The following is an 18,792-nucleotide window of genomic DNA, read 5'->3' as shown; positions in this document are numbered from 1 at the left end:
TTATGACCAGCTCTGGGTTGTTTATCAGACATGCTCTTGCATAGTAGTTGTTTCCCATTGTCAAGTAGGCCAAATTATTCAGTGTTTAACTTTTAAGCAAGTAATTCTCCATGCCATGTACTTACAATATTCTTATATGTGTAATTTATTGCCCAATGTATTTACTGAGAAGTTCTTTCTTATTATGACCAAGAATAAAAAAAAGGGATGTTCAATCTTCAGCCCACGGTGTGAGGCACAAAGAATCTTCAGCCCCACAGGGCGAGGCCCTTTTCTTAGCTGCTTGCCAGTGTCTTACCTGGCTGGGGCAACAAGGCCACCTGCAGCATCCTGGTATGTGCATGAAATATGCTTTCAGAAGTCAATTACACTACACTGCTCAACTTATAAAACTCTTCATACGTCATGTCCAAATCATGTGTTAAGACTAGAATGGCACATGTGTAACCAGTGATGGACCCGCACATCATGGGTGTTGGACAAATGTATATTGACATGTGTCATCATGAGAATGTCATGCAGAGTATTTTCACTGCCCACAATGTCTTCTATGCTCCAAGGAAACAAAAGCAAAAAGAAACCAATAGAATCACATCAAACTAAAAAGCTTCTACATAGTGAAGGAAAATATCATTAAAATGAAAAGACAATATCGAGTTGGAGAAAATATTTGCACATCATATATCCAACAAGGAGTTAATATTTAAAGAACTCCAAAACAAGAAAGCAACCAAATTACAAAAGGGGCAGAGGCGCTAAATAGGCCTTTTCTAAAGAAACACACATGTGGCCAAAGTACATGGATAAGTTTATCATCATGTGCTGTCAGGAAAATGCCAATCAAAACACAATAAGTTACCACTTTAGACCTGTGACAATGACCCGTTGAAGGGTCTGAAGGAAAAGGAACTCTGGTACATGGTGGGTGGGGATGGAGACTGGTCCTGTTAGTGGGCAGAAGGAGAGGTTCCCCGGACCCCCAAACCTGCACACTCTACATGGGTTCTGTCATCAGCTGCATAAAGACAAAACATACTATAATTTGTAAGACTTTCAATGGAAAAGAACTTTAATACAATTTGTGTGTAATAGAGAATGAGAACAATAGCGAAAGACAAGAGAAAGAATATAGTTAAAATAGTTCCCACATGAATCAATTAGTTACCCGTCCCCTCATGGGTAAATTCCCAGCCAAACAGGCTTGGCCCAAAGCAGGCCCACAGAGGCCCAAAGGCCTGCCACAAGGCTAAGGCACCTACTGGTAGAGACCCATGGGGAAGGGGCAGGAGGGGCCAGGCAAGTCTGGAAGGACAAGAGCAAAATCAAAATCCACATCAAGATAACAGCTGCCATTGTCAGCCTCCCCAGGGGTCCCTCACTCACATCTTTGTCTCTTTCAAGTGTCTCTTTCCATGTCCCAACGCCCTGGCACAAGTCCAAGCCTGAGGAGCAAGCCTGGCTTCTTCTTCACATGTCTTTCTTTCTGTTCCCTGTGCCTCCTCCAGTCTTCTTTCCCCATCTTGATCCACATCTTCCTCCTCTTCCTTAGCTTCTCATCCCTGCTCAGCTCCACCTTTCCTTGGGCGGGACAGCACACCTGGAACCTCCCTTTTCTATGGATACCACACAGGTACAGTCCTGCCCCTGTGGAGAACAAATGAAGTTTCCTCAAAATATTCATAATAGACCTGCCCCATGGTCAAGCATCTCATTCCTTGGTATTTATCCAAAGAAGGTAAAACACTAATTCTGAGGAATATGCACCTCCTATGGTCACGGCAGCACTGTCTACCATAACCAAGCGATGGAGACAACCTAAGTGCCCAACATCCGATGAGGGGGTAAAGAACACAAGTGGAATACTACTTATGGAATATAAGTATATTCTGCTGTGGAATATACACAGTGGAATACTACTGAGCTGTGAAAAAGATGAAATATTGAATTTGCAACAACATGGATAGATATGGATGGGATTATGCTAAGTGAAATAAGTTTGAAGGAGAAAGTTAAATACTGGATGCTTTCATTCATATGTGGAATATAAGGAAACACAGCAAGGACAGATGAAACTAAACCAAAACAATCTAGAAATATAACTGCAGAATTGAAGCTATGAGGTGGGGGTGAGAGCAGGAAGCAAGGTAGGAACAGGACCCAATGGGCTATGGTAGAGGACTACGGGTGCCCTTAAGTGGGTGGGAAGTGATAATGAACATCTGAAGAGGTGTGAACCTGCGCCTCTAACACATACAGTGTGTAAACCACACTGTGGTCTTGCCTCAACTGAATAATACAATGAGGGGAAAAAGAAAAGTTCTTAAGCAAAAGGAAAAAAGTAAATTATCTTCTCCATCCATCACTGACCTCAGGACTTTGCCTTCGCCTCCTCACTGTCATGCCAGGTGAGGGGCTGGTTTCACACAGGGTGAGAGGCAGAAGGTGCAGGAACTCCTGGGGCTGCTAAGACACCGCCGAGTAGAGACACTGCAGAGAGGGCAGCTCTGAGGGGACCAGAGACAGAGGGTCAGAGTAACCTCCAGTGCTGAGTGAGGGTCTGGTTCCCAAGGAGAGGGGAGTGTGTGTGTGTGTGTGTGTGTGTGTGTGTGTGTAACAGGAACGACAGGATACACAACATAAGGTGATGGGAAGTCAACTAACATCAAGCCCCAGAATAAATGAATTCAAGTTGCACACAGAGTAAAGAGTGTCAGAACAACACCTCAGTAAATACAGTTCCAAGGAGAAGCAGTTTTTGAGCAGGACTGAAAAAACATTGGACCTGAAGAAGAGGAGGAGGTTTAGAAATATCTCATGGTTGGCTTGAGGTGTAAGGAGCTGGGCAGGATGCCTGCCCCAGGGCCCTACTAGGATGTGGTGGCACCTTTACCCCTGATAACTCCCTCCCCCAAACCCCAACATTCTTCTCCTTTGGAGTCCCCATAGAAAACCCACAGGCCTCAGGATCAGGGAGCACCATGGGCTGCAGCTTCTTTCTCTCTAAAGCAGAGCTGGAGGGAGTCCCACATGGGAGAGAAGAGTGTGTCTCCTGCTGCTCTGGCCCAGGGGCAGGATTAGCCCAGGTCACACCAGTTACTGGGTGAGCTTTTGTCTGAGGTTTAGGAAGGGAGCGGGAGATGGAGCAGGTTCCACCTCAGCTCCTGGAGGAAGGTGTAACGTTTGAGGGGGTGAATTGTTTCTTTTTCATTCTGGGGCTCTCCCATCTCCCCAGGGTAACCCTCCATGTGCAGCAGGGAGAGGATCTCAGGTCAAACAGAGCTTGGTTCCCCCAAGTCTCTCCCTACTATAGTGTTCAGGATGAATCTCCTTGTATTCATGGCCACCCTGAGGAGAGCACAGAAATGTAAGCATCATTACGGTGTTTGCTACTCGGATTGGAGGTAAGATTTTTACTTATAAAAGTTCTTTCATTTTTGTTGTTGCTGTAACAATGCTGTGCAATCACACTCACATACCAAAAAAAAAAAAAAAAAAACAGAGAGGGAGAAATTGAGTTTTCATGATGTAAACAAACAAACAAAAAATGGAGAAAAAGCCAACAATGAAAATAAGACAAACATTTGCATGGATTTTTCAGTTTAACCCATGACACCCTGTGAGTTGTCAGATCCCATGATCCCAGCGTAGCTAATGACTGTGGGAGTGAGACTCAGAAACACAGCCCAGGTCACAGTTGGGGGACCCAGGGCTCTGACCCATCCAGGGCCCCCCTGCTGTGGCAGCAGCAGTGAGGAAGGGTCTCTGAGCTGAGGAGGCTGAGGTCTCAGTGTGGTCAAATCCACCGGAAACATCCAGTGGGTCCTCTTAGTGATGGGCGCCTCACTATCTGCCCAACCATCTTAATACTGATAAGTCGAATTTTAAAAATTCCTCCTGATGTTGCTCTGGTGATGGAGGCAGGCGACGTGGGAGAGAAAGTGGAGGTGATGCCAGGCCCTGGGAGCCCTCCCTGCATGGTGTGGGGAGCAGAGAAGGCAGGTGAGGGTTCGTGTTGAGAAAGGCCTGGGGCGCCGTGGGGAGCAGAGACTGGAGAGGGGGAGAGTGTGTGGGGCAGGGAGGAGGCTCCTGCGGCCTGACCAGGGCAGGTGTGGTCACCACCTCCCTGAGCGTCTCCTCTGCCCTCCATTTGTTCCCCTTCCTCACCCACCTTGAGGGACAGTCATGACCTCGGGGCCACGACTGGACCCTCCTGGCAGAGGTGCCCTGCAACATATGCCTGGAGACAGGGGCCCAGGGAACATCTCCTGTGGCCACAGCTTCTGCCAGGCCTGTCAAAGCTGAGTCACTCTCAGACCCATCAAGGGGCCACATGCTGTCCACACTGCCAGGAGCCACCCAAGAGGGAACAGCAGCCCCAGTGGGCTTGTCTTCTGGTGACAGATTTTCCTCTGGGGGTAGAATTGGCCAGTGGTCATTTTCCAGTAGCTACATTAAATGAGGATCCCTGCAACCTTGTGCAATCAGTGGGGTGTGACGGGCTTTGCTGAGGCCCGTTTGGCAGCACGGTTTGATACAAGCCACCAGGAGAGAGGCCCATGGTGTGCCAGGCCCCAAGGTCAGCGTGCATTCTGTGGGCATCCCTAAGCCCTGGCAGCGTTGACCTGGGCTGTGCTGTGGCAGGTGGGAAACCGGCCTGGTGGGCTATGATAGAGGGGTACCTTAGTGCTCAGGTGAGTATCTGGCCCTGCTGAAGCCCACTCCCACTGTGATCCCTGATGCCGTGGGGAGAGGGGACCTTACTATATGCAGCCTGTGGACCCACCTAGTGGGCTCTGAGTGACAGCAGCCTGCACTCCAGGGTGAGACTACCTGACCTCAGGCGTCTGGACACACTGGCAGGTGTTTCATTTATGAATATAGTGCCAGAATTGTAAATGCACCAATCAGATTCGAGCTTTCACAGGTACCATTGAAGGTTTATGAGATCATTCAGAGCTCTACATGGACCCATCTGATTGGAGCTCAACTGGCACCAACCAAACAGCTGGAATTGTAAAAGGACCCATCAAGCTTGAAGAGTTTATAAGCCAGAGTAGCAGCCAGCTTGAGCCACATGACAGACGGCTGCAGGTCAGATTTGTAAGTGCTCCTAGAAAGATCTTTGTAAAAACCTCTGCAGACTTCGAGACCTCAATATACCTTTGAGACCTTTCCGGAGACGTGATCACTACAACTCCCTCTGACCCAGCCTCTGACATCGCCTGCAGAGAGCACCATCAGGCTGTCCCTGGAGCTTCTAAAGGAGCTGTTTGCTGGTGGCTTATGCCCGGCCTCTCTAAGGCTGTTTGCTGTTGGTACAAATGGCATCTCCATGAGCTGTGACACTGGCAACTCTGGCACCATTGCCTGCTGACCATCACTGCTGACCTGTACACGGTCTCCTCTGAAAGCTGTGCACCACATCTGATCCTCTGGCACCATCTCCTGGTGCTGTTGCATCTGGCACAAGCTTTGTTGAAGCAGCGAGCTCTCCCTTCAGCTCAGGTGCTAGACCCAAAGCCCAGTCTGCTCTCGCATGTGTGGGCCTTGTGCACAGGGCAGGCTTCTGCAGCGTGTCCTACAGGGGCTGGAGCGCATAGTCACACCGCTGCGGACAGGGGTGGTGCAGAGGGGGTGGGGGGCTCCAGCTTTGATCGTCAGGGAAAAGGGGGTTGCAGCAGGAGGCCTTGTTGCCCCAGCCAGATAAGACAGTGGCAAACAGCGAAGCTCAAAGGGCCTCACACCGTGGGGCTGAAGATTTAACATCCCTTCACTTTTTGTTCTTGGTCATAAAAAGAGAAAAATTTCCCAAAAAGTACACTAGGCACTATATTATATGCATCAGTATACTGCAAATAAACGGCACGGAAAATTATCTGTTAGAAACTAATTATTAAACAATCTGGCCCACTTGACAATGGGAGACAATTTATTGAACATGCCTGACAAGTAATCCAGCACAATAATTATAGTAGGTCCTTTTTTTGCCTTCCCTTGAAGTTTCTTGGGAAAGTTTTTAAATGAAGCTATTTGAATTAAGGAGTTTCTAGGTAGAAAAAGTTCTGATAGCTGAGTAGCAGCCGGTCCCCGGCTGAAGGCCATGAGAGCAAGAAAAGTCTTTTCTTGCATAGGTTTTGGCTGATAGGGATGTATTGGCGGCTACCCACTGTCTTAGGTTATTGTTTAGCTGAAACAATGAGTTCTAGTGTAAGGCTTAGTTTTTTATTAAGCTTGAAGGTTGCCTTCTTGCTGAGAGCATGTAGTGGCCAAAAGCCTATGGAAAAAGAGATGCACTGATTGTTTCTGCTTTGTTTCTATGCACATGATAATGTCATCTCACTGCTTGCAAAAAATGTATAAATAAAGAACCTGCTGAGCCTCTTGGCAGAAGATACTAGCACCTCACCAAGTGTCAGTGTCTCCTCATTCTACCTCATCCCCTTCCCCTCAGTCCTTGAGTTTCAGCCCCTTACAGGTTGCCGAGGCCCTCTCGTCCTTTTAGGAACCCCTGACAGGACATTTTGCCTGAGGCTGGTCCCCGGCAGGGGGTCATCAGGAAAGCGGGCCTCAGAAGGGGGGATTGCTGGGGTGGGGCAGCTGCTAACCAGCTCGATGCCTGGGACACGTGCTAAAGAATGGGAAGATGGCTCCTGCCATGGGGGATGTGTGGGGAGGGGCATCCAGGATCTCAGAGGGTGACCCTCATGGAGGTCGGTCAGTGCTTCTGTACCTGGGGGAGGGGGGGCAGTTTGAAGCTTGTTTAGGTGAGGCCAATACCCAAAACCTTGTGTTCTCCCACTACCTGATAGGTTCCTACTTTGCAGAGCAAAAAGAAGACCCTGTAACATTTTTTTTAAAGTTTCTTTTTTTTTTTTAAGATTTATTTTATTTATATAATAGCTATGGTACAGGCCAGAGTCACGGGAGGGTGAGAGGATTCACCAGAGACAGAGTGGGAGCAGAACAGGCAGACAGACTGAAAGCACTGCTGAGGGGAGCAGTGGGTGAGACAGGAGGTCTGCCACACAGTATCTCCCTGGCTGGCAGGGAATCGAACAGGCACTGCAGAGGCTGCGGACAGCTTCATAGCGCAGCGTTCAACCCGCTGCACCACCAGGGAGGCCCTAACATTTTTTAAAAATTTTATTTATATTGTAGAAGAACTGGGGTACAGGCCAGAGGTGCCGGGCTGTGTGGGTGAGAGGACCCACCAGAGACAGAGTGGGGAGCAGAACAGGCAGACCCACTGCTGAGGGGAGCAGCGGGCGAGACAGGAGAGGTCTGCTGCACCATGGGGGTAGCTCCCTGGCTGGGGATCAAACTCGTGTTGCAGTGGCGGCCCATAGCTTCACAGTGCTGACACTTAAGCCCTTGCGCCACCAAGGAGGCCCTCATTTCACTTTTTAAAATTATTTTTTGAGGGCCTCCCCTGGTGGCGCAGCAGTTGAGCGCTGGGTTGCGAAGCTGCCCGGGCCTCTGCAGCGCCCATTCGATCCCTGGCTGCTCCCCGGCCACCGGAGGAGGGTCCCACATGGGGCGCAGACCTCTCCTGCCGCCCGCTGCTCCCCTCAGCAGTGTACTTCGGTCCTTCTGCCTGCTCTGCTCCCTGCTCCGGCTCTGGTGAATTCTCTCACCCTCCCGCGCTTCTGACTGTACCCAGTGCTTGTATAAATAAATAAATAAATAAATAAAAATTATTTTTTGAATCACAGTAGATTTACAGATATTTGTTGTGAGCTAGCACAGAGGTCACTTACACCTTTCACCCAGTTTCTCTTAATGTTAATATCTAACAAAGCTATGTTAAGACCAAGAAGCTGACATGTATAACACCATTAGCTGAACTTTAGACCTGTTTTGGATTTCACCCGTGTTTCTACTCATGCCCTTTTTCCATTCCAGGATCCAATCCAGCCACCTCCAGTTGTGTCCCTCTTGTCTCTGTCTCTATGGAAACCAGTCTTCTGAGTTTCTAAGTTTTTTAAAAATATTTTATTTTTTTATAATTCTTACATCATTTTTCATTTTTGCACAATGTATGCATTTTCATTTTGGTTTATTCCCCAAACAATTGTACCCACCTTATTTTGACCCTAATACTTCCTCTCCCTTGCCCCCCCCATAGTGTGTCTCTGGTTTGTAGTTGCTTGTTGATTTTGATTTTTACTTTATTATTCCACTCCTAGGTATTTACCCAAATGACACAGAAACATTAATTCAAAAGGGCACCTGCACCCCTGTGTTTATAGTAGCACTATTTACAATAGCTAAGCTATGGAAACAACCCAAATGCCCAAAAATTAATGACTGTATAAAGAAGATGTGGTGCCGCGGACCAGCACAGCAGTGAACGATGAGGCCATCTCAGGGTTGAGAGACTGCGCAGGGTGGTCAGGGATTCGGTTAAAGAAATGACAAACAGACACACTTCAAGAGTGAAAATCTGAGTGTAATCTAATTTGAGTTGGTGACCAGTATATATATTTTTTCTAAAAGCATAGGAAAGGCGAACATCAGTGAAGAAATCAGCTTGCTTATAGGTTTAGCTTATCATTGACAGGGCAGTGATTTACATCTGGACCCAGGCGCATTCCTAAGTAGTTAGGCTATTAATTTTTCTCTTTATTTTATGTGAATACTTTTTGTTTAAACTACTCACTACCACTAAATTACTATTAATTAATACGGGTGAATTTTACTTTTCACAATGTAATATTTTTATCATTAAGATTAATACTAACAAGGCTAAGTATACAACAGAGAAATTATTAAGCTAGCAGTTCTATTAATACACAGAGTTTAGTAACGTTTCATTTGAATCAGCCTAGTTATTAGATTTCGTATGTTCTTTTTTAATCGGCAAACCAATGACCTTTTAAACAGAGAAAGAGAAAAGATTTTAGAGAGACAGTTGTATTAGAATAAAGTTTGTGGGTCTAGAGAAGGTGAGATAAGTTTCCGTGCGGACAGCATTCCTGTAGTGGCTCCTGGTGGTCATTATCTTTCAACAGGCTTCCGTCTTATCTATGTCTTCAGGCGGTTTTTGCTGTTCTCCTCCTGCGCGCTGGTTGCCCAGCTGGACCTAGGGATTCCTAGAGGTCACTGCAGGAGGAGGTGCAGCAGGTATATCTTCAGGGGGTTTTGCTGTTCTCCCCCTGCGCGCTGGTTGCCCAGCCGGACCTAGGGACAGTGGCGCAAGCCATTAGGCCTAAGGGTCACTGCAGGGGGAGGTGCAGCAATGTGGTACATATACACCATGGAATATTACTCAGCAATCAAAAAAGATAAACTCATGCAATTTGCAGCAACATGGATGGCGCTGGAAGGGATCATGCTCAGCGAAATAAGCCAGAAAGAAAAAGAAAAATAATGGATGGTCTCACACATAGCAGGAATCTAGAAAACCTAAATAAGGGACAAGGAAAAAGACTAACTATAATAGAGTTTCTAAGTTTTTACCTGTTTTCATGACCTTGAAATTTGTGAAGCGTACTGGACAGATACTTTGTACTATGTCATTCATTCGAGTTTGTCTGAAATTTTCTCATGATTAATTAGATGGTGGTTATGAGGTGGGGGGGGGGAGAAAACTAGAAGTGAAGCACCCTTATCACATGCCCAGCCCCCCTGCAGCGTGATAGCCCCAGGGTCCTCACGGCAGTCAACACCGCCCTGGCCAGGAGAGAAAGACTAGAGACAGAGTGAGCTGCCCACCGCAGCTCTCTTCCCCTCCCCAGTCATCTGCCCCACAAAGCAATGCCTTCTCCTCCCCAGCCCGAGGCTTTTGAGGGGGTCCCCACAGCTCCCTGCAGGAGTCTGGCTAACTGAGCCCCTCCATTCCCACCGCAGCTATAGTGCCTGCCCTGCGTAGCCTTGTACACGCAGAGGCAACCCAGGAAGGCGTCCCTTCAAGTCCCTGTGCCTCAGTCTCTCCTGCTTCAATTTCCCTCAACTGTCACCCAGTGAGGCCCGCCCTGACCACCCTATTTGCAAGTGCCCCTCCCATCTGCTTGCCTTGGGTGTCCACCCTGCAGGAGTTTTCCTCTATCTCCTGTCACTTTCTGACATATGTACAGGGGCCTCTTCCCAAGACGGACTCAACAACACCCACCCCACATCCCCTTCTGCAGTGTGACGCCACCACCACCTACCTAGGGCTGTGACCACCTTCCTCCCCTTCATCTTTGAAGAGTTTCGGGACAGTGACACTGTTTGAATTCTGAGGTTCTGACACCAGATCCCCTGTGGGTCTGACTTGTCCACAGGGGACACTCCCTCCTGGAGCCCAGGAGCCGAGGTGGGAACAGCCGAACCATGCAGTTAGCAGCCCCAGTGAGCCCCAGCCCACAGCCTGCACCCCCTGTCATCCTGGGAGGGACTCTCCTGGATGTTTCAGAGCACTGCACCCCTAGCATGTGCATGAGGAGCAGAGAGGCTGCCCACTGACCCTGTCACCCTGCAGAAGGGGGAGAATAAAAGATGTTTTTATTTGGGGGATTGTTACCAAGTGATGGACAAGAACACTTATCACACTTCACTCCTCTTGCGATGTTCTCATTGGTTGTCTGTCTTCCTGTCAGATGGAAGCATCAGGAAAGCAGTTTTTTCTCTGATTTCATGAAATGATCACCAGGCCCAGAATCATGCCTGGCACAGAACAGTCACTGAACATCATGGATGAGAATATACGCTGTGACCAGCCCCATAAAGCTGGTACGTCTGAGACTGAAAGGGAGAGTTCCTTGGAGTTTGGTTTGGAAGTTGCCTTGGTCTGCTCGGGCTGCCGTCACCAAATCCCACACACTAGGGGGCTGAACAGAAATATGTTTTCTAGCAGTTGGAGGCCAGAAGTCCAAGATCGAAGTTGCTGAAGACCAGCCTTGGCAAAATGTCATGTCAAGGGTTCCTAAAAGGATGAGACGGCGTCAGGGGGGGAAAACTTAAGGGCTTAGAGGAAGGGGATGAAGTAGTGAGGAGACACTGACACTCGATGAGGTGCAAGTATCTTCTGCCGAGGGACTCAGCAGGTCTTTATTCATTTTTAACAAGCAGAGAAATTACATCATCATGTGCAAAGCAGAAACAGTCAGTGTATTCTTTTCCCATGGACTACTGATTCCTACAGGTCTCAGCTAGACGGTAGCCTTCAAGGTTAATAGATAAAAAACTAAACCTTATACTAAACTTATTATTTCTGTCTACACAAATCCTAAGGCAGTCGATAACCATCAGTACACCTCTATCAGCTAAAGCCTAAGCATCCAAAGACTCCTCTATTCATGTGGCCTTCAGCTGGAGACCAGATGCTTCTCAGCTATCGGAACTTTTTCTACCTAGAAACTTCTTAACACAGTTAACTTCATTTAAAAACTTTCCTAAGAAACTTCTAAAAAAGCAAAAGAAGGTTACTATAATTGTGCTGAATTGCTTGTCAGGCACGTGCAATAAATTGTAAATTGCATCTTTTATTCTCCCCCTTCTGCGGGGTGACAGGGTCAGAGAGAGGGCAGCTTCCCATTGTCAAGTGGGCCAAATTGTTTAACAACTAATATTTAAACAGATAATTTTCATGCCATTTACTTACAGTCTGCTGATACGTATAATTTATTGCCTAATGTACTTTCTGAGAAATTTTTCTCTTTTTATGACCAAGAACAAAAAACAAAGGGATGTTAAATCTTCAGCCCCACGGTGTGAGGCACAAGGAATCTTCAGCCCCAAGGTGTGAGGCTCTTTGAAAGTCTTGGGTCCCACTGTGTGAGGCCCTTTTTCTTAGCTGCTTGTCAGTGTCTTATCTGGCTGGGGCATCAAGGCACAAAGTGCTAGGAATTTGGTTTCTGATGAGGCTTCTCTTCCTGACTTGTAGCTGGGACTTCAAAATATGGCCTCATGTGGTGCTTCTGTGTGTGTGTGTGTGTGTGTGTGTATGCATGCACACAAGTTCGGGGGAAAGACATTTCTGGTTTTCTCATAACCACCAGTCCTGCCAGGTTAGGGCCCCAGGCTTATGACCTCATTTAACCTTAATTATCTTTTCAAAGGCTGTATCTGTAAGTACAATCATATTGAGGGATTCAATATGTGAATTTTGGGGGACACAACTGTTCAAAATAGTTATTTCCTGTGATTTGTGTGTGTTTGCTACTATCATTCCATCTCAGTTTCCTTAACCTCTCACCACACAGCAGGGAAGACAGGTGGTGCCAGCCACCAACCGCCTCTGATGTCTCTTGGGCCAGGAAGTGTGTCCATCTGGTTGGGGGTCACTGTCACTCACCCAGAAGGCAGCTGAGGGGACCCCGCAGCACATGGGACTATGGGGAATAATCTCCTGGCTTTTGAACACACTGTCCTTTTGGGCTACAATAACAGAACATCTTAAACTGACATATGTACAACAGAAATATATTTCTCACAGTCCTAGAGTCTGAGAAGTCCAAGATCAAGGTACCAGCAAATTCCAGCGCTCTCTTCCCTATTCACAGGCGGCTGCCCTCCACATGGTGGACATGGTGAGGAGCTCTCTGGAGTGTCTCTCAGGGACATAATCCCACCCCATCACCTAATCATTCCCCAAGGTCCCAAATACCATCACATTGGGGGTTAGAATTCAGCATATGGATTTGATGGAACACAGTTACTCACTAGCACCCCAAAGCCCTGGGTCATTTATCAAGGTAGAAAAGACATTGAGGTACAGCTGTGGAGCTCCTAAGCAAAGAGTAGGGCCTAGAACCCAGCCTGTAGATATGGGTGCAGGCCCCCAGAGGAGAGGGAACCCCTTGAACCGCAGCTGAGGAGGGTGTCGGATCTGCTGCTGGGAAGCGGCTATGGGGCACCTGCCAGTGTCTGTCGCTGATGCTGTAGCTTCAGTGGGGTCAGCGGCTACTGCAGGTCAGCACAGGCCCTCAGGTCCCTGGCCTGGTTGTCACAGAGAAGGAAGGGACAACTGAGACCATGACAACCAGTTAGTTACTGGGGAGGTCGTCCACAGGGGGTGGGAGCCTGGAGACCCCAGCAATTTGGGGCCGGGGCTGGTGCCTACAGGGGTGGCACAGCATCTCCCCTTTGCTCTCTAGGGCCCAGAACCTGGAGACCCTCTCCAGACTGCCCACAGCTGTCTCCCAGGCCGGGCAGTTCTCGTCACTGGCTCCTCCTCTCCCTTCCTGTAAACTCTGCTCCTTTCATGTCCTGATTTCTGTTCTATCATTGCTTTCCCAGGGTGTCCCCAGGACCTAACACCCCAGGCAGCTCCTCCCCTCCCTCCCACCCCACCCCAAGGTTAGAGACACACTAGACTGAGTCCAACTCCAAAGGCAGCGGAAGGAACAAAAACAGGGACTCGGGTGTCTTATGTTCCATCCTGGGTGACTTACAGCACCCCGTTTGTGAAGTTCCCCACCTGGACCCAGCTGTAATGACAGGAGATCTTATTGCCCCGAGGCAGTCCATGGTGACTCAGCGGGGAGGAACCACTGATAAGTGTGGGGTTTTGAGAAACACTTTCTACTTTATACCTGACACGGAGTGGGGGCTCCTCCTGTGTTCAAGCCCTTTTTGTGCTGCTGGGACCCCAGGGAGGGCCTGGCTGAGCAGGAGAAAGGGCAGCTCTGGTCGCCTGTGCTTAGCCCTGTGGCCACACGGGGGCGCTGCCGCGCTGCTCTGGGATTCTGATTGAGCAGGTTGGGAGAGTCAGGGTGGGCTTGGTGGGAGGAGGCTGACCTGGAGGATGGGCACCCCGTAAAGGATTCTGGGGAGTCTTATGCTGCTTGTGTCAGAGTGAGGGGTGGGACAGAGACTGCAGGGGAAGAGTGCCAGAAGCCCTTGTGCCATCTCTGCGGGTTCCATGTTCTCCCAGCCCCACCTCTCTCTAGTTCTTTAATGGCAACACCCCAGAAAATTGAAAACATTTCTTTTACTTCCTATTTCTCAGTTTTTAAAACCCAGTTCTTTTAAAAAGATTTATTTTATTTATGCATACAAGAACTGGGGTGTAGGCCAGAGGTGTGGGGCTGGGTGCCGTGAGAGGATTCACCAGGCGGATCTTTGAAATACGCTGCTGAAGGGATCAGCAGGCGAGACAGGAGAAGTCTGCTGCACCATGTGTGTAGCTCCCTGGCCCAGGAATGAACTCATGCCACAGTGGCTGCCTATAGCTTCATAGTGCTGAGACTTTAACCCCTGCACCACCAGGGAGACCCTGAAACTCAATTTTTGAATAAAATCACCTGGAGGTGGAAAGACCATCTCACTGTTTACACAACACTCCAAGGTGTGGATCTGCACATGGACTACTGGGACTAAGAGCACAGGTCCCACAGGCCCACCCCAGGCTTTCCGTTCCCTCAGCAGGGAGGAAGAGGGGCCCAGTGCCAGGGCTCACTCCTGGTGCCCTGATGTCACCTCCAACTGCAGGTCCAGGCTGACCTGAGAGCGGTGTGAGCGTCTCCCCGCCCCCAGAGCTGGAGTGGACTCATGCCCGTCTCTGAGACCCCGTCGTCTGTCAGGCACTCTGCCCAGGATTGGGGCCAAGAAAGGGTCCACACCCTACACCTGACACCCGGCCACCCCAAACCTCCTCATCTCCATAGACAGAGCCCAAGGGAGGCTCCAACCCCTCTCCTCCAGTCTTCATCTCTCAGACTCACCGCCACCACCTGCCTGCCTAATCTCTCCATGTCCTTTTCCCTGTTTGCGTCTGTCACCAAGTAGCCTTCACTCTTATCTCCACCAGAGATGAGTGTGTCTGCATACCCCTGTTCTGTTTCCTCTCACACATCTCCTGAACCCCTGAAACCTTTCCACTGTTTTCCCTGGAGTTCTCAGCCAAGAATCAGTAAAATCACCAAAGCCCTCCTTCAGGATGTGCCTTCACCTCACAGCTCTGATAGAAACTTGGTCTCCTGAGGACACGGCTCCCTGCAGGGCCTATACCCCAGGATGCTTCCTCCCCCACCAACCTTGTACCTGGGGTCTGGCAGGTGGGTGGGGTCTTTCCTCACCACTGTCTTCAGGCCTTTCTCCCTCACACCCCTTAAGGTGTCCTCAGATCAGGCCCCTCCTCCCTTGCTGCTTCTGTTCTCTGGAGCCCCAGCCATTCCCCTCTTTCCCCCACATTTCCAGCTTGTGGTGCACCTCACTGTCTCCACAGTGGCATTTAAAACCACAGGAAAGATGCTATATTTTTTTTTAACGAATGCTAACTGAATAGAGTCAGTTCTAGGAAAACTTTGTTCCTAGATTGGAGTTAACCAGTTCCGTCTGGATCACACCAAAATTGTTGTCTTGCTGGTAAACTAGGTGTATAGAACGAGCAGGAGGCTCACACTATTCCAAAACTGAAAGCAATTTCATTAGGCAATATTTTTGAATATGAAGTGGAGCAAGAATTGGTATTTCAGCATTCTGAGATAATGTCCTGGCCTGTGTGGTTATATTTGCCCTTTGAACTCACAGCGCTTTCTTTTTCTTGGCACAGTGTCTACAGCTATTCAGATGGGCCAGCATGTGACCTCCTGTCTTTGGTGAGCTCTCAATACACCCTCTAACTGAACTGGGCTGTCCCAAATCCCTGGAAATAAGAATGGCTCATCTTATACCCAGAAAGTTTAGAAAGCACCCAAAAGCACAGTTGCCGTGTGCCCAGGCGGGCTGCAAGAGTTCCCCTGTGAGGTTCAAGTTCTTAGGAGGTGTCAAAAGTGAAAGAACACGCGTCAGCAGGCCTATTCTGGGCGCTCCACTGTGCTGGGTGTGTCTGGACAGGACCCCGTGCTCCCCTTCTGAGGAGCAGAGAATCACTGTGAAAAACCAGACAGCACAAACACAGTATCAGAAAGCTAAAACAAAAAAGAAAAGAAAAAAACTTTTTTTGAGTTAAAAAAAATCAGTAAAATCAAAAGGGTAAAACAGCTGGCATTTTAGTCAATATTGTTCACGATCTTAACAACTAACATTAAAATATCTGTTTCTATAAATATTTTATTTATTTATTTTTATATAGAAGAATGGGGTGTAGGCCAGAGATGCAGGGGACATGAGAGGATTTTACTAGAGACAGAGTGGGGAACAGAACATGTGGATTGACTGAAATCCACTGCTGAGGGGAGCAGCGGGGGAGACAGGAGAAGTCTGCTGTGCCTTGTGGGTAGCTCCCTGGCAGGGGATCAAACTCAGGCGTTAGGGGTGATAGCGTTGACACTTATCTGCCAGGGAAGCCCTGAAACATCTATTTTTAATCAAGTTTTGTTCATTTACCATTCCTTTACAAATTCAGATACAATTTCAGAAGCACAGTTTCACACCTCGATATATATGTATTTTCTTCACTCACACCCCCCCCACCAAAGTCCTAGTGCTTAACACTATCAATTCACCCCCTCTACCTCTGCTCCCACCCCTTCCCAATCTCTGGTAACCACCATATCTCCACAGAGTCTAAGAGTTCATTTTAGTGTGTTTTGTCAGTTTGTTTGCTTTGGTTATTTATATTCTGCATAAGAACGAAACCCTCTGGTAATTGCCATTCACTTGTTGACTTAAATTTGAAACCAGCACTATGAGGCAATCCTCAGCCTCTGCAGCATGAGTTCAATCTCTGACCGGCAGGGAGCAACCCATATGGTGCAGCAGCCCTCTCCTGACTTGCTGGCTGTTCCCCTCAGTAGTGGATTTCAGTAGATCCACCTGTTTAACTCCCTGCTCTGTCTCTGGTGAATCCTCTCACCCCCACACCTCTGGCCTACCCCCCAGTTCTTGTATGCATAAGTAAATAAAATAAATCTTTAAAAAGTTCAACACGTCATTTGGTTTTAAGATATAAGAAGAATTCTGAGGCTAGTGGACAGGATACATTTTCTTGACACTCATAACAATGTATTTACTTGAACTTCAATTTCCAACTGTGATTCAATCAAACACAAAGGACCAATTAGACCATAGTAGGCTGATTCAGCAATGGTCCATGATACCACCCAGTTATTACCTTCCTCCCATTTATTCAACACCATTGTGGATGCTGCTGTGAAGGGATTTTTGCAGTATAAACAGATTCCCCCCCTCCCCAAGATTCAAATACTTATAAATATTCGTAACCCTCAACACAAAACACCAACATGATTTTGTTCTCTTAGAGGGAAGTGTCTCCTGGTTAAGTGAAAAATTGTGCGTATGGCTCCCAGACAACCTTCCTCTTAAGTAGCTTTATAGTGAAATATTTATTTAGAAGTCTGGGCCTTCTTTCTTCAGGGTGCTTCATCTATATTCCTGGGTAGAACTTATATTGTTCCAGGGTCTAGGTTATTATTTTCTGTCCCACCTGAGGTCTGGATTGACCAAAGGCAGATGCAGGACACGCAGCCCTGCTCCAGCACCTCCGGACCCAGTAAACACAGACGGGGAGTCAAGCCAGGATGTTTCCCGGCCTGACTGAGTGTCTGGTGGAGCGTAGTTTTGGGAGCGACCTTGGGCAGGAAGATGAGAACAAACCTGCAAGGCCCTGGACAAAGTCATTACCAAAGATTTTTTTGTTGTTGCAGAATTTTATAGACATTAACATGGGATTACCCTGGGTTGAACTGTCCTAACCAGGTTGTTACTGGTGGCTGAAGCCAAAAGACAGTTTTGTTACAGGTGGAGCCCCTTGGAGGGGGTTGCTGGTGAGGACAGATAACGCCAGGGAAAATACTACAAAGTATGGTATTTTGGGTTGGGTTGACTGATAAGACATATAAAGGACCATAGAAGGGGGCACGGAATCATTCAGTCTTCAGGATTTCAGCCGTTTTTGGATCTTCAGTGTTTGGGGTCAGCGGATTTTGGCCCCGACAGTGCCAATCTTCCATAAGGCTGATATGCACCTCTGAAGGTGGAGGCCTCCAGCAGCCAACCTTGGAGAGAAAAAGTTTAGAGGCTTTGTAACTAGCCAAGCCACTGAAACTGCTCCCAGTTTTGCTGCTGTTACAGCCTGGCAGAGAAGGCGAAGACCCAGAGCCAGGTGACTCACTGAGCTGCGTGTGTGGCCATTTGTTGGGTTGTTCGGTCGCTGTAGCTGTGTCTTGAATGTCGCTTCTCTGGTGCATGCTGGGGCATCTTGGCAACTCAAGGAGAGTCTCCTGTGTGTCTTCTGCTGTCTGGATCAGCTGGAACCTGGCCTAGAGTCTGGCTGCCACTGCCGCCTGCTCGGCAAAGGCAGGAAGAGGCCATCTTAGACACGTGGCCTGTTGTTCAGGAGAGGAACCCCTTGTCCTCAGTGGTGGGAAGATGCCATTTTTGCTACTTTTGCTTAGGACTGAAAAACACTGGACACTGGTTTGGGTGAGGTGAACAGCCATTTTTGGCCTCAGTAACTCTTTATTTTTCCTGATTTGTTAAATAAATCCCATTATTGTTCTTCTCTGAGTAGTCTTGCAATTGTGCACGCTGGTGAAGAACTCAGACAGTGACCAGTAAACTATCTGGGCAGTGTCCTTGGCCAGCTTTAGTGGCCCTTGCTGCCCTGTATCAAGGTGAGCCCTTGAAAGGACTGGGTTTTTCCTGAGCAACGCGGTTCAAAGTGTGAGAGGGACTTAATGTGGGATTTTCTCCATTGTGGACTTTGAGAATGAAGGGTCAACCCAGCAAAGAATGCCGAGGCCACCAGGAGTTGGAAGCAGCCCTCCCCCGGCTCCACACTGACAGCTGGTAGGGAATCAGGGACCTTAGTCCTGCAACCACAAGAACTGAATTCTCCCAACAATCTCTGCATAAGCCTAGAGGAGGATCCTGAGCTCAAGACGAGAACACAACTGTGTGAAA

The 18,792-nt window shown here is 48.2% G+C and overlaps 1 protein-coding gene across 1 annotated transcript in view; it reads left to right on the top strand.

Annotated features, from left to right (window-relative positions):
- LOC119251319 (class I histocompatibility antigen, Gogo-OKO alpha chain-like) overlaps positions 1-18,792 on the top strand; it is a 118,048-nt gene that overhangs the window by 27,979 nt on the left and 71,277 nt on the right. The window lies entirely within an intron of this gene.

This window comes from Talpa occidentalis, unplaced genomic scaffold (assembly GCF_014898055.3).
Source record: "Talpa occidentalis isolate TD23 unplaced genomic scaffold, MPIMG_talOcc4v2.1 talOcc4.2, whole genome shotgun sequence".
NCBI lineage: Eukaryota > Metazoa > Chordata > Mammalia > Eulipotyphla > Talpidae > Talpa > Talpa occidentalis.
Note: the sequence above shows the minus strand (reverse complement) of the source record. Positions and strands in the feature narration are given on the sequence as shown.